This window comes from Microtus oregoni, unplaced genomic scaffold (genome assembly GCF_018167655.1).
Source record: "Microtus oregoni isolate MIOR12 unplaced genomic scaffold, Mior012 000055F_ref0000237, whole genome shotgun sequence".
NCBI lineage: Eukaryota > Metazoa > Chordata > Mammalia > Rodentia > Cricetidae > Microtus > Microtus oregoni.
This window is the reverse complement of record NW_024543831.1, coordinates 3,787,025-3,803,221: the sequence shown is the minus strand read 5'-3', so window position 1 is coordinate 3,803,221 and position 16,197 is coordinate 3,787,025.

The window sequence follows — 16,197 nt, the reverse complement described above, 5'->3', positions numbered from 1 at the left end:
AGAAAGGGAAATTCTCCCCATGGAAGCCGCAGTGGGACACAGTGAGTCACGCAGTAAACCCCTTTATCCATACATTTTCACATGCAGGAGTTCATCCAAGAGAATCACTGATCTGGTTCGAGGCTCCCGGTCTCTGCTACACCATCACCACTGGGCCCTCACTGGTACTCTTCCTGGATATCCTATTGCTGCCTGTGTTGCGGGGATCCTGCAGCCCTGGGCCGCAGGGGATGGGAGGGCATCTATCCCCAGCCCATGCCGCCACATGGTAGATGAGGGGTGGGGTAGGAGAGACCCTGTTTCTAATTGAGGACCACCAGCCTGTGAATCTTCGTGACACAATTCAATCTGTAATTCTTAGTAATCAGAAGGGATAAGATTATAAGGAGGATGTCCCAGGAAACCTAGAAATTCTAGTGTCCCTGGTCACACCAAGTCACACCCTTATTTGTTTCTGTTGAAGTACTTGACCTGTTTCTCGAATCCAAAACTTTTCTATAGTGCCTGTTTCAGTCCCTTGAAGCCACCACAGTGACTCAACTAGATGCTACAGCTAAAGTAGCCTGTGACCACTGTCAAGTTCCGCTAGCCACCAAAGTACCTAACCCTCAGGAAAATTCTCAGAAAGCACACACCTGCCACTTCCCACCACAGGCTCTGGCATGCCCTGCTGGCGTTGCCCATCTGTGCTGTTATCTACCTGTTCTGACTTCTGCTGACCTCACTCTGACCCAGAGGATCTGGTTCATGTCCAAAGGAAAAACTGGTCTGTTGTCCAATATTTTCCATAATGTCCGTCCAATTCAATTAGTTAATAGAATTATGAAATGTCAGGCTGGATGGGTAGAGATAACTCGATCCAGACCCTCATTTTTTAAAATAAGAAAGCCACACTGAAAAGTTTCTGTACCCTGATAAGCCTCTATGCCAACGCAGCAATCCAAATCAAACCGAATTAGAAAAAGCCCAGGTTTAATGGGTAAAATGCTCCCGTATGATTTTCTGCCCCCCCCCCAAGAGAGGAGACAGGAAAGAGATACTGAAAATCCACAGGTCTGTTTTCTGGGGGAGCAGTTTAAATACCTGTGGGAGTGCTCCTGAGCATCTCTTGAGGAAGAGCCACTTTTGGTGGACTTTCTGAGATGAGGCAGGGTTTGGGGAAAGAGAGATGAAGGAGGGGGGTTGAGGTGGAGCTTCCCCCAGAACATTCCAGACTCTCTGGGTATATGGATGCCAGGGGCTAGGGTGGAGCTTCCACCAGAACACACCCTGAGAAGACAAAGTCGCATAGCCAAAACTCGGTACAGGAGCACTTGGGTTTGGAGACTCCGGGCTTGGAGGTCTCAACTAGCTGCACTTTAATTCACTGAATGCCTGCTGTAATGAGGGCCCTGTGGTGGTTTGAAAGAGAACAGTTTCCATAGGCTCATATATTTGATTCCCAGCTGGTGGGTTGTTTAGGAAGGATTGGGAGGCATGGCCTTGTTGGAGGAGGTGTGCCACTGGGGGTAGGCTTTGTGGTTTCAAAAGTCTACACCAGGCCCAGTCTTCTCTCTCTCTCTCTCTCTCTCTCTCTCTCTCTCTCTCTCTCTCTCTTTCTCTTTCTCTGTGTGTGTGTGTGTCTGTGTGTGTGCATGTGTGTGTGTGTGCGCGCGCCCGCACATATGTGTGTGTGTGTCTGTCTGTCTGTCTCTCTTGCCTTTGGATCCAGAGGTAAGCTCTCAGCCATTGCTCCAGCACCGTGCCAGCCTTCCTGTTTCCGCACTCCTTGCCTTGATGCTCCCTGCCATGATGGTCATGTACTAACCCTCTGAAACTATAAGCCAGCCCCCAAGCCAAATGCTATCTTCTACAAGCTGCCTTGGCCATGGTGTCTCTTCACAGCAGTAGAACAGTGACTAAGACAGGCCCTCTCACCAAGGCACTATGCTGGACAGAGTAAGAAAGGATCATCTTATCCCGAGGGATAAGGATCATCTTATCCTGAGCTAACTGTCCGGGGAGAGAAGCCATGGACCACTGATGCTTGTTATCTCATTATCTGCAGTGGGAAATACCAGTGTGAGCCCTCTCTATGTTATCCTGAGCCTAAACCTGGGTGCCAGTGCAGCTTAGACCAGAAAAAACACAAAGGAAACCTATGGCTTCAAGATCAGTTTACCCTGCCTTTGTACAAACCCAAACCTTGTGAGCAGGGGAAGACACACCTTGGCTCAATCCTGCCCAACCTTACAGCTCTCTCAGGCCAATCCCACACCTTTTGGCCTCCTCCACACGCAGGCACAAATCAGAGAGGGGGCTAAAAGCAGAAAATTTCGATTTCATGAAGAGCTGCCCAAGGAATCCATGAACTGGGTCCTATTTCCTGAGGTTCCCTCTGTCTACCCCATTACCCCCAGCCCGCCCGGTGGGCTCAGCTGTCATGGAACCAGTGGTAGCACTCTTTGTATGGGCTCATTCCCATTAGCCCTGGAAGTCGGGTAACCATAAGCTGGGCCAGGAGCTCACACTAAAGACAAGCGGGAAGGCAGCCCTCTCCACTGAGCTCTGCAATTTGCCCAGGAGGCTCCTGGTCTAGAGTAATCTCCCCCATCCCCGAAGCACCTGGATTTCTGGAGGATGGGGTGTAAGGGTTGGAATATCTTCCTAGGTCCCCCTCAGAGTGTGTAGTGGGTTGAGATCTCACCTTCTGAGCAGAGGGAAGGAAGCTTAGGGTGGATAGGATGAGGCTTGAGCTTCAGAAAGGGGTGTCACAGGAATTGGGATTTAAAAATAAACAGAAGCCAGCAGCGTCTCTTTAGCTATAGCCATGGTAACGGACACTGCTGGAATCACAGCCCGCACAGGGACCGTTCCCGAGGCTCCAGAAATGTATGCAGGGTTACATCATTCCCCATTCCTCTTTGCTGGTGTCACGGGTGCTGTTTGAAATTCTCCAGGGCTGTGAACACAGCTAGCTCAAACACGGGAACACCATGCAAATGAGCCCTACATCCTCAGCCTCCCTTACAGGTGGCTCTCTCCCAGAGTTCCCTCTGAGCCTGTGCTCACCCTGGGGAATGTGCACCCACACCAACAAAGACACGCCCTGGGATGCCCACATGATCACACAAACAGAAACACAAATGCAAGTGCATGTTTGTTGATACTCGCTCCTACATACACTGGAAAATACCTACAGAAAGCAAGATGAAGACTTGAGCCGGGTGTCTTGGTGCCCCATACATGTTTTTAAGAGTCCACACATTCACAGAATCATCTGGTAGTTTGTGCGTTGGCATACTTGCTCACAGCAAGTCTCTGGCTGGCTGTTTCACGGAGGTCTTCAACCTGAGATCGCACATAGACTTTGAAGCACACTTGTGTATCTAAGTATATTTGGTTGGTCAATGACTTGGTACTCCACCTGCTTGGACATACATGTAAGTGATGTCAGCATCCACACTCTCCAGTGTGCACAACTAACCCGAGTAGAGGCGTGCTCACCCATGTTCTCTTCTGGCTGTGCAATGGATCCTCATAGCTGAGGCTATAGGCTCGTGTGTTCCAACTCAAGACCTTTGATGAAGAGCAACAAAGACACACGTTGCCTAGAGGTACCCACTTCCTAATGCCTACACACACACACACACACACACACACACTAGCAAAGCTCAAGGACTTTTCCCCATCTCATGCAAAATGAGGAGAAGGAAAATTCCCTCAGTCTGGAGGCCTAGGGTTCCTCAGCAGGCAACACAGAGCAGAAATGGACTACTAGAGCCAGCGGGTTTTTAAAAAATTGCATGACTCTCCTAAGGAGGCAGGAAAATCAAAACCTCGTCATTGAAAATCCCTACACAGCAGAAGCAGAAATCAACAGAGCTCCCAGAAAAGGCTGCCGCTCCCCCACTTCGCCCTCCCTCCCCAGAAGAAAAGACAAACAGAAAACAAATCAAAAAACAAATCTAGACTGAAAGGCGCAATTGTCGAATGAATAGCTCTGGGCTTTCCTCTCACCCCAGGACACATGTTCCCTGACCACAGGACAAGAATGAGAAGAGATTCCTGCTGGCAGTGGGCAGAGGGACAGCCCGCATCAAGCTAATATGTGACGGCTTCTTGTTCCCAGGGCATGGGGCGGAAAAAAAAATCACGGGATTTGCAGGGAGCCAAATTTATTTGGGACCAAGATGTCTGATTCAGTAGCTGTGTGACCTTGAACTTCCTTGGCCTCTGAACTTCAAGTCGCTCACCTGATGAACAAGGATAAATGCAAGCGTCCCCACATTCAAACCTAGTCATGAGGGTAGACTGGGATGTAGTAGTGAGCAGTTTACAGACGTGAGTCTGCATCTGACAAAGAGAGGAAAGAAAGAGCTCTGGATTCTAGGACAAGGCCAAGGCTCCAGACTTTGAGCTCTGAGGGTTACCGTTTCAACTTTGGTTACAGTTGTTCTGATTGTGGGAGGAAGAGGTGAGAACTTACTGTCCCCTTCCTCATGCTAGGTGTGGTTTCTTCCAGAAGACCACGACTCCTTCCCTGTGATATTGAAGGCAATCTTCTCTCCTGCTCCTCCCTCCGTAAATGACTGGTTTTGAATTGTTCTCCTCCTCTGGATTGGTTGCACACTTAGTGCGACGGGGCATCTGTGGCCTAAAACCCTGCTGCTGCATGCTGTGATTGGCTGGGGAGAGAACACTGGGAACTAGTGAAGCCTCCCTGTCTTAGTTATCTAGACTTACTAGCAGAACACCACAGAGCTTGCAAGACTAAGAATTAGGCCATAGAGCTGATTCCCAGTGAGCGGTCTACAAAGCTGCTTTCTCCTTCTGTCTGCATGTCCATTCTCTCTGTGCATGAGTAGAGACATTTCCTAGCGTCCTTTATTATAAGGTCACAAATCCTATTGGGTTAAGGCCCCACCCTAACAGCACATTTGATCTTCATTTCTTCTATTTCTTAGCATTGTCCCAGGGTTAGGGCTTCAACGTTGGAACACAATTCTATCCCTAACTGTCCCTACCCCTGGTGCTACCCCACTTGAAGGCCGACAAGGTGCGAGGGCCACAGTGAATTCCCGGCTTAAGCACTCCTATAGCAAACATGGTGGAAAAAAGGTCTGGAGTCTATACTCCATTCTATTAAAAGTGGACAACCCAGGATGCAGATGTCAACCAAGGCCAGCTTCTGAATCCCACAAAGAGGAACTTGGGCATCCACACACACTTTGCTATAGCAGACAAGACCTGCGATTCCAGGAGGTACCCATAAGGATCCCTCCCTTGTCTGTTCGAACAACTGTCGCATTTCCTCCAGATGCCAACTGTTCTGTGGATCCTCTCTGCCCTCAAGCGCCCCCTATAACACACTACTCAGACACGTACACCCACTCACATGTGCAAAACCCACAGCTTTTACTCTATGCATTCATAGTACCTGGCGCTCAGTTTTGTAGAAGTGTGCACAGACTGCTTATTGCCTCTATGGTCAGCTTTCTCTGTATTTTAGAATGTAAGCTCCAGGGGCTGGAGAGATGGCTCAGGGGGTAAGGGTACTAGCTGCTCTTCCAGAGGTCCCGAGTTCAATTCCCAGCAACCACATGGTGGCTAACAACCATCTGTAATGTAATGAGACCTGGTGCCTTCCTTGCCAGCAGTACATTGTATGCTTAATAAATAAAAAAATCTTTTTTTAAAAAAAAAAGAATGTAAGCTCCATAAGGGCAGGGATTTGTTCAGCTGGCTCAGAATGCTAGCTTTAGCATAGACAATGAAACTGTGCAGAGGGTGACCAGTGTGCTTATTTGCCTAGATCTGCACAGGTTTTTAGGACCAGACAGAGCTATAGAGGAAGAATAGCACTAGGAATGGAGACGCTGGTTCCCTTGGCCTGGCGTGGCAATTGCAGTTGCCGCAGTAGATCAGGAACAGGGACAGGGAAGGTTAGGCAATGACCAAAGTGACAAAGGTGGTGGTGGGAGGCCCCTTTGAGGATTTATAAAGATGACATTGGACGAGGATGCGACAGAGATGCTGAGGATAGCTACAACCCCTCTTTGTTCACTATGAGCAGCATTAGAATGTTGGAGTATGCTGTGGCTCTTGCGGCCATAATAGGAGGAACGGGAGCATTTGAGAGTTATCTGCAGGTTTCTGGGGTTGTATCGTGGAAGGACAAACTATTCTTCACACCCCATCTTAGAGACAAAGCCCAGGATTGAGAGGCTTATGAACCAAGTCTCTGTTTCCCTTCTCTACATAAATATTATAATAATACTATTACAAGGAACTTTAGAGAAGGAAAAGTAAATCACTTTAGTTAACCAAACCTAGCCTGACAACTAGTTTGTCTTCTATATATTTTTGTTTAGTCCTTGATTTTTAGTATTATGCAATTTTAACCAGAATAAATATATAAGGTATGTACCATTTCTCAAAGCCGTAGATTACGTAGGGGCCATTTTGTTTTTACATTGTTGCATAGCCTCAGTGTTTATTCTCATCTTTGGTGACACTGTAGGTTGTGACTCCATTTACTGCCATTGACATTCATGTGGCTTTCGATTTTACACTAGTGATAATAACCCTGCAATAAGTATTTGTACACACAAGTCTCTTTTTCTTCCTTTGTGGTATTTCTTTAGAATAAATTACAAGAACTTAGATCTGGTTCTCAGGATAGAAAGATGTCACATGACACATCCACACATCCTCATGTATTTATTTATTAAAATACCTATACGTGCTGAAAACTGCCAGGCCTTAAGGACACAAAGCTATTAAGACCGGTCTCACTCATCAAGAGGTTCACAGTCGAATAGAGACAAAGGCATGCAAATGACGCAGTCTGTAAACATGCCAGTTCTGTTAGAGACCATACGATAGGGGTCCCCAACTCCGAACCAAGGGAGAGGGACATAGCAAGCCAGTCATTCTAGAACAGGACTTGTCCTAAAGGTTTTAGGGAACGTGAGCCTGGTGGAAATGACAAGAAAGGAAAATCCAAGTCAGAAAAAATAGCTCTCAGTCAGAGAGCAGAACCGCATATTCCAGGAGTTGTTCATGGCTTGATGGTGTCAGGGCACAAGTGGCAGAGAGAGAATTTATGGAGGTAACAATGAGGTGGGTGGAGCAGCCTGCACATTCGCCAGACAGCAGAAGGGGGTGTCAACCACCAGTCCTTCCTGGGGTTTTGGTTTGTTTGTTATTTTGTTTTTGTTTTTGTTTTCCTTCTTGCTCTCTCTTGCCCTCATTTTCCCCGAACACAACAACATACCCGTCAAAGACTCTAAGGCTGGAGTGATCTCCCAATCTCCTGCCGGAATTCGCCTCCCCTTGCCTATCTGTGTCTTCCTTCCTTTCTGAATCTGTTCCTGGCCATGCGCTATGATGCTGTCCTGGAACTCAGCTCCTGTAGAGTTGAACTCCTGAAGGGTTTTGCAGGCACTGTTTCACTTGTCACCCAGGTTGAATTGTGTGCAAATGTGTCTCTCCTTGGTCCACCCACTGCTCACCTCTGAGCCATATCAAATATTGTCTTTTGTGGCAGTAGAGAGGCACAAGCAAACCAAAGGTCCCACCCAAGCTCAGCTTGATGAACTAAAGAGTTTCTGAGGCTTACTTACAGGAAGCTGGGGGATCTCAAAGGCAGTTACACCACTAGGAAGTTGACTTCCAGACAGCTACATCCATAAAGAGTCTTCTGAGCATTTATGCAAATGTTCCACCCTAACAGATTGTTTACCTCTCGTGTTGCTACACAGAGTAGCTTCATGGAGACCTGGTGAAGGCTCCTGAGTCCCATAAGCCTCCTTCTATGATGGAATATTGAGAGGCCTGACTGAAGGAGGCACAGGTATCTGGCCTAACTCACTCCAGCTTGTCCCTCTCGCTCTGCTCTTGTGTCCTTATTCTTTCTTCTTCCTTCATCGTGAATTTCAGGATAAGCATCTTTGTGACATGCAACTCTGGTTGGTTTGAACATGTCAGTAATAAATTCAATCACCAGTAATGTGCTGGTGCCACATTAAGGAATGAATCATAGCATGTACTTTCTCTTGATATGATTTAACTCGGATTTGAATTCTCTGCTTTCCTCCCCCTGTGACTTCTGCCCACCTTGCCTGTGTTCTGTGGGTCTGAGTCTTTGCCTGCCTGAAGGCTGTCTTGTGAATTTGTCCCTGTATCTGTGTCTGTCTCTACCAAGAGGCTTTCCTCTCTCTTTTACTGATCAGCACAGAAAGCATCACACAGGGAAGGAATAGGATACTTTACAGAAATCTTTAACAGAGTTTTACAAGGGTTTAAGTCACTGACTCCAACTGACCCAGATAACAAACAAACAAATGCGATCAAGCAACATCTGAGTGCTGCTTCCGGTATTTATGACGGATATTCACTTCATAAGGCTGCTTTCTGCCTGTTTGCTGTTTCCAGCAAATGATTATCATAGCACACATGCATTACTCTGGGTCAGGGGCATGGAAGGGCACATAACTTAAGATTACAGCTATGCATTAGCTTTGGTTGTAAAGGTTGATTGCATAGGAAATCAAGGCAAGTACGGTTGGTTGTTACATTGTTCTCTTAAAGGCAGGTTAAACAAACAGACTGAACGCACAGGGATGGCGGTCTTGAGTCTTATGCGACCCCAAGGTGTTTTATCAGCTCAGCCGTGTGGTCCAACTAAAGATCCCGTCTTTTAGAATGTAAGAGATATTTTCACAGTGTCATTGCACCTAAGGACTCCAACAACTTCCTAGTAGAGGACAACCCTGCAGGATAGACTACACCCAGGTGGCCCTGGGGTGATTGTCTATGATGCTAAGGCTGGACCCAGAGGCAGAAGTGATCATCTCCTGAAAATCAGAATGCCTCCCTCCAGCGAAGACAAAGACGGCCTTACAAAATCAGAATTGAAACAGTGGTCAACCAGAATACCCCCTGCCCAAGGTGCTTAATTATGCAACCCCCTTACCCCTTGCCATGCCCTGGGTCAACTTTCCAAAGATGCATTCAGGGTCACTTGTCCCTTCCTTGTTCTTCTCCCTTGGTGGCCACATTGACTGAATCGCCTCCCTCTGTGTTTCACCACCACTTATTTTGGTTTTTGGAAGATGGGCGTGAGAGGTCAAGAGCCTGTTGGGGCTGCTGGGATCCAGGATCTTACCCTGGAACCTCAGGTTATATGAGCTCACAAAGGTCTCCTACCGGGGATCCCAGCTGCTTTGAATCAAGTCCCTGACGGTCCCATCCAACTGACAGGCAACAACCACACAGCTCCAACACCTACGCAAAGCCTGGTCTTTAAAGGCGATGCCCGTTACTGGTGAGTTTATTGAAATAGTGTTTGTTCCTGTGGCTGTGCTATATCAGAAGGGAAGACGGGAGGAAAGGCTACAGTCTGCTGAAAAGGACTCTGCCTTTTCATGGGAATGCAAAGGGCGTGTGTGGGGCTGTAGATACCTGCTTCCCTCTACCTCCCTCAGCCCCTACAGAGACTCCCAGACGGCTCCCATCCCTCATGTCTGCCACTCACCTTTCTTCCTCCCTACAGACCAGAGGAGGAGGGGGACCAGACAGCCACAGTGTCATGTCTTTCCATCACTGCCTCTCATTCTCATCCCTTATTAAATTCGGGGCTGATTTGGGCTGTGTGAGTTTGCTTGGACCACCTGCTGTTTGACCAATTCCTTTTCTTGTCTCCCTCTGGTGAGTAATAGCTGCTCTTTCCTGCAGACTCCAGGTCTCCCTCCTCGTCTCCTTACTCCCCTGTGCAGAGGCAGTTGAGTTCTGGTGCCTTCTTGGCCCTTTAGGGCCTAGAAGTGGAGGTCTGGGGACAGACGAATCCAAGCCCTTCTGTGTCAGATTTCCTGAGGTCTGTGCTGCCTCTCATTGGGGGGAGTGTAGCTGCAGGAATGATCTCTACAGTGAGTGGGAGCCCAAGAGAGGGGGCGGTGAAGAGGAGGAGTGGGAAGACAGGGTCTGGAAAAGGCTGGAGAGCTCAATTAGGATCACACGGCTGCTAGAAGCAGGGAGTAGGAGACCTGAGGCAGATGACACAAGTATGAAGAGTATCACAAGGAGAAGCCTGGCTCTGAGGTGGGGCATCCATGAATGCAAAATGACCTCAGGTTGAGATTTACCAGGTTGAGAACCTGTAATCGCTGATGGGCTCAGGAAGACCAGACCAGACCAGACCACACAGTGAACAGTGCTGGTGTGTGTCCCAGTAAGGATGCCAACCCAACCTGGGTCACACAGCCAGGCACTGGGTGGGGCCTTGTGGTGGCTGAGCATGTGCACACCCACAGGCGTGGTCAGCAGCTAGTTTTGCTTTATTGGGATTCTGTCTGGGCAGCTGAGGACCGGGCGGCCTTCAGCAGCTCAGGGATTGAGGGTAACCCACAGAGTCTACAAACTAATCACTCTACTTGACTTTTCTATCTGAGGGGATAAAACTTAATTCTCTGGGGCCTGGGCCAGCAAGTGGGGCAAAAGCTTAACTCTCTGGGGTTGGCAAAAAAGGGGGAAACATACACACACCTTTAGGGGCTCTCTATCATATTCTCTCATCTCCTTATTTCTTTTCTTCCCTTTATCCAGATGTATCCCTTCTGCCCCTCTTTTGGTGTTTTCCTTCTAACTAATTTTTCCTTACAGCTTGTATACCCCAGCAAAATCTTTCAAGCAGTATACAAGTTACAATGTGATTACATTCTATTTTCTTAAGTGAATGGTTGCCGTGAATACAAGTAAAAAACAGCATGTTTTCCATATCCTTTACATGATTAAATAAACATTTTACATGTTACAAGTGAAAAACAAATTATCTCCAAGAACCCACATACATTCATGTCCAAGCAACTTGTTACAGATTAACAGAGTGTAAGCAAGCAAGGTATTTTTCTCAGCCAATATGTTTACTGGCAGGCTTCATTTTGCAGCTACAAAGAAAGGATCAATCACTTTATTATTTATCTCAAAAGGTAATCCTATAAAAAAAATCTTTAAAAGAATCACAAATCCAAACTTTTATATATGAAAAACAACCAGTCAGCTCTACTTTAAATCCTCAGGATGCATACCCACCCATCAACAGTCTCTTTATATCAGGAATGAGGGCAGAAATGGGTACAAGGAATTCATTATCACCTTTGATCACCAGCCAACCTAGCAAGAAAGGAACATCAGCCCGCAATAGCCAGGATGCCATTGTTCCTGTTCCCTGACCTCAATGAGTCCCTTGTTCAGCTATTAAAAGTGTGTCTTTCTGTACTTTAAATTGTTCCCCCAAGATAGTCTACCTCAAAGCCATTAACCAAAACATCTTAACCTAGCCTTTCTAACTATCTACATGTCTAAATTTTTCTAAGGGTGGTGGTTGAATCATTAATCTACTCCAGCAGCAATGCTTAGAAAAAGTCAATCACTATTATTGTAAATATTAGTAACACCACCCAATGAGGGCCTAGGAACCCGCTGAGAGCTTTCATACAGCCAATAGATTATGAGGGATGTGGTGACCACAAAAGCAACAATCAGAGAGAAGCTCAATAACATTATGAGGCCTTCAGGACACAGTCCTTGGGGCTTTGTCTTCCCGAGGCTCACTTGAGAATGGCTCTGACAACCACCCAGCCATGTTTCTTGAGTTCTAATGCTGCCTATTGGTCCCCTCCAATTGCCCCAACACAGCTGGAGTTGGTGACTGAGGTAGCTCACCCCAGAGAGGACAGCGACAATGGTCAGTGGTGACAGATGACTCTCAGACCAGAGACAGTGCTGCACATCTTCCCTGGGCTTGGGCTGCAGTGTGCCTTTGAACAGATTGTAGAGCATTGAGTTTCTGTTCCAGCCCCATTGTCCTCAAAGCTCTGACTCCAATCCCATGGCATGGGACAAAGAAGTTTTACAGACTCTAAAGCATGCCTGAAATAAAAGAGATTGTAAACTTTCCAGTCAGGAGCTCATGAGCCTCAGCAACCCTCTCTGAACCCTCTTCAGCATCCCTCCCTCTCTATGTTTTGGCCACTCTGAGCTTCTCACTTCTTCCCACTCTCCTCCCCCTTATCCTTCCCCTTCTCTTACCCCTCTGTCTTACCTTCTCCTTCTCCTTCCTTCATTTTCCTCTCCCCTTCTGTTCCTCCTCCCTCTATTCCCCTTCTCCTCTTCCCCCCTCCTCTGTTTTAATTACTTTCCAATCACCATGACAAAACATATCATAAACAAGGCAACTCACAGAAGAAAAAGGTTAATGGGAGCTTACACTATCTGAGGGTGAGTCCCTGACCTTGCTGGGGAAATGGCTACAGGCAGGCATGGCACTGGAGCAGTAGCTGAGAGCTTATGTCTTGAGACACTACCCTGAAGCAGAGAAAGAGTTAACTAGGAAGGACAATGGCTTTTGAAACCTCAAAGCCCTCCCCAGTGACACACCTTCTCCAACAAGGCCTTCTAATTCTTCCCAAACAGTTTCACCAACTGGGGGCCAAGCATTCAAATATATGAGCCTATATGGATGTTCTTAGTCAAACCATCAACAAAGTCTTTGTTTTGACTCTGCAGCTGTGTCTAGCTGGGATGTTAACCTGATGTTCCCTTTCCTAGACCAGTTCTTACTCTATCTTAGCTTAAAAGCCACTTCTCCCAGGAAGTCCCCCCAGAACAGCCATATGTACGAGTTCTGTGTTTCTGCTTCAGACAATACAGAATCCTGAACTTCTAGGAGAGGGGAAAGGGAGAGAAATGGCATGGGGGGGGGGGGAGGAGAGACAGAGAAGACAGTGTGAGTCCCTCACAATACCAATTATAGCCAACTTCAGAGCCCCAGGACCACTCGGGAGAAGCCTGGCTGAGCGTGGGTGCTCTGCCAACTGTCCACCAGCTGCCACTCTCTCCCAGCTCTTGGGGGGAAGACTCCAGAGACTGCAGAATTTTCTGGGTCACTGCCCGGCAGTTGGTGGCAGCGGCCTGCCTTCCTCATGCTTGTCTCTCACTGAGTAAGCTCAGCAGCCTCCTCATCACAGTGAGTCTGTTGCCATGGTATGTGAGACTGGGCGTGCTGCTGCGAGCAGCTGAAACCAAGCTTCCCTGGGCAGAAGCTCTGGGCTGGGCTGAGTCTGGGGACTCTGAGACATTTCTCTCTTTGTGAGGGAGTACTACAGTGGAGTAGCAGCAAACCAAAGGCAGAGCTTGTCCTTTATACAGTTGTGCCTGGGGACAGCATAGGACTGCCTTCCCACTGTCCCCACCCTACCATTCTCTTTGATGAGGGCTTTTCTCCCTTGGCTGGTATAAGGGCACTGAGACCTCAGTGATCAACTATGGGTTCTCCCACCGAGGTACTCCTCAGCTACGCCTCTGCCCACCCCTAGCTCTCTTCTGGCTGTGTTTCTCCATAGCACTCTTTGCTAAGAGGGTTGTGGGTGTCCCTTTGTTCTATGATTGCCACCCGTATCCTCCCAAGCCAGAGTAAAGCAGCAGCTGTGTGGTAGTTGCTCCCACTGAGCTGAGCATCCTTCACTTGTCCTTGGCTTGCTCCAATCCATTCTCTTCCATCTGCCCTCTGATCTGACCCCAGGAGACCAAATTCTGACTCTTGCACCTGTCAGGCTCTCATCGGGTCTGGCCAATGGAAACCTCACAGAGATCATAGACAGACAGACTCTTGAGAGAAGAATCTTTGCTTCCACAGTGCCCTTCTATGAAGTCCCGCCCTGTTCTTCTGTCTGCCCCTGCCTTTCTGGTCTCTGATCTTTACCATGCTTCGCTGGTTCCTGGCTTGCTCACACCCCTGTGACTTGTCCCTTCATTGCAGCCCTTCATCTGCACTCTCTGAAGTGACAAATACCTCCTGTTGAGACTCTGATAAAGCTGTGGTCCTGTACAAGTGTGCCTGAAAGAATGAGTAAGCGGCCAGGAAGCCTGCAGGCCGAGGGTCCTCACATGCCCAGGCTTGGCTGTAAAAAGATACTGTCAGAGAAAAAGAAAGCTCAGGGAAAACTTGAGTGCTTCTGAATGGAATAGCCCCCTAAATTCTCCAGGGTCAAAAACAACTGTAACATGTTTAAATGTTGTAAGTAAGAAAATCCCAGAGCCTCTGTTGGTGGCCAGTCTTATGACTCATAGCTCTCTGGCAGAAATAGCTTTAAATCCTTTTATTTTAGCTGGAAACCCCATTCCTAGCTCTAAAGATAAGGGTTGCCTCTTCTATTTTTCCAGGAAATGCTTACACTACATTAACATGTAGGATTTTAAAATGTTAGTATCTTTACCAGGAATTGCAAAGAGCACAGGATTTGAGGAGGTGTTTTTTTTTTTCAACTATGTGCCAAGTTGCTTCAGGCAGCCAGTTTAACATGTTGAGTGTCTTTGTGTCGTTTGTAACATGGGGTGCTGGGAAGCCTCTTCCAGCTCTGTGCTTGAAATGCAATAAAGACTTCATTTGATAGGAATGCTCACTGCATCCGCAATTTAGCTAATACTCTGTCTTCTTCTGCGCATTTCATCTTGGGATTGGACATTCTCTTGATGTTCTCTTTTCTGAATGTTCTTGAAAGTGAGCCAAAATTCTCCAAAGAGATCTTCTTGATGCTGCATGTACCTGGGGCATGAGAGTGGGGGAGGGCAGGCCTCAACTGCCCTCTGTGACCTTCAGAATGTGACCTTTAGGTGACCCCCTCCAGGATGAGCATGATGTGCAAATAGCACCTGAATCTCATAAGGGGATGGAGATGTTGCTGCCGCGTGGCTGGTTTGCGAAGAATGTAGGTCTGCCCCATGGTGGCAGCACAGAACGCCAGCACTCCACAACCTCAACCGGAAGCATAAATTGTCTGCTGCTGGCCATCAGGAAAAGCCCAGGAACAAGAAATAATATTCATGGAGGATTATCTGAAGGACACCTGGCCCATCTACTACTACAGATATACTAGATTTTATCCCTGGATCAAGACAGACCGTCAAAGCTGTGCATCTGGACCAAGTGGTTTTGGCTTTTTGTAAAAGAAGATTTTCTGGCTTGTGTTAAGGCATACTGTTTTAAGTTTGCATTGAAGCAAAGCTTAAAGGAAAAATCTACGTGAGTTTATCTATTGCATTTAATGTAAGAAAGGTCTTTTTAAAATCATCTGCTAGATCTCTGTGTTGTGTTTTGAAGTCGTCAGGAGAAATTTCCCTCAGCTTCATCTCCTCCAAGGCAACAGGTATAACTTTTGCCTAGGGACAATGCAAAATTTGTTACTGAGAGCTTCCCCTTTATCTTTGGTTGCTAGGAAGCTTGGACTTAAGGCAAGGATTTCTAAATGCTAGCTTTTCTTAAGTCTCCTATTCTTATTCTTTGACCATTCCACTTTACCCCAGCCATCTTGCGATACTGTGTTATCATTACAAGGGTTCTCAATTTCTTTTTCTTGCTGTGAAAGGAGACTAGTGGTTAGAAATAAGAGGGAAGCCCATGCAACACACACAAAAGCAAGACGCACGCACGCATCACGCCTCTTCTGAGAGACAGAGGCCCTGGTTCGGATTAGCCTGTAAACACTGGCTGCAGGTGGCTGAGTGTTGAACCTGTGAAGACTGAGGTACTTTCCCGCGGATGTGACAAAACAGCATGAGCAAAGCAACTTATAGAAGAAAGAAATTATTAGAGCCTTACAGTTCCATTCTGTGAGCCCATGGCCATCACTTTGGGGAGCATGGCAACAGGCAAGCAGGCATGATGCTGGAGCCATAGCTGAGCGCTTACATCTGTAGCCAAGTTGCAGTCAGAGAGAGAGAAGTGAGAGAGACATAATTAGCTCGGAATAGCATGGGGCATTTGAAACCTCAAAGCCACCCCCAGTGGTACAGCTCCTTCAACAAGGCCACGCCTCCTAATATTCCCCCGAATGGTTCCAACAACTGGGAACCAAACATTGGAGTATATGAGTCTGTGAGTGTTGTTCTCACTTAAGTTACCATAGGGCCACTAAGAAAATGCAGTATCCATTCATCCAACAAGTTTGTTGGCATTTGCCAGTGGAGAGAAACACAGTCATCATTGCTACAGTGGCCCAGAAAAGCCTGGAAATTTATAGATAACTCAGACAATTCAGCCAACAACTACTTAGAAGGATGAGATACAAGTTCACAGTGGAAGGAAGGACAGACACGGATAGATACCTGGTATGGAAAGGCTCATCAAGTCTAGAGTCCAGGGAGTACTCTCCAATG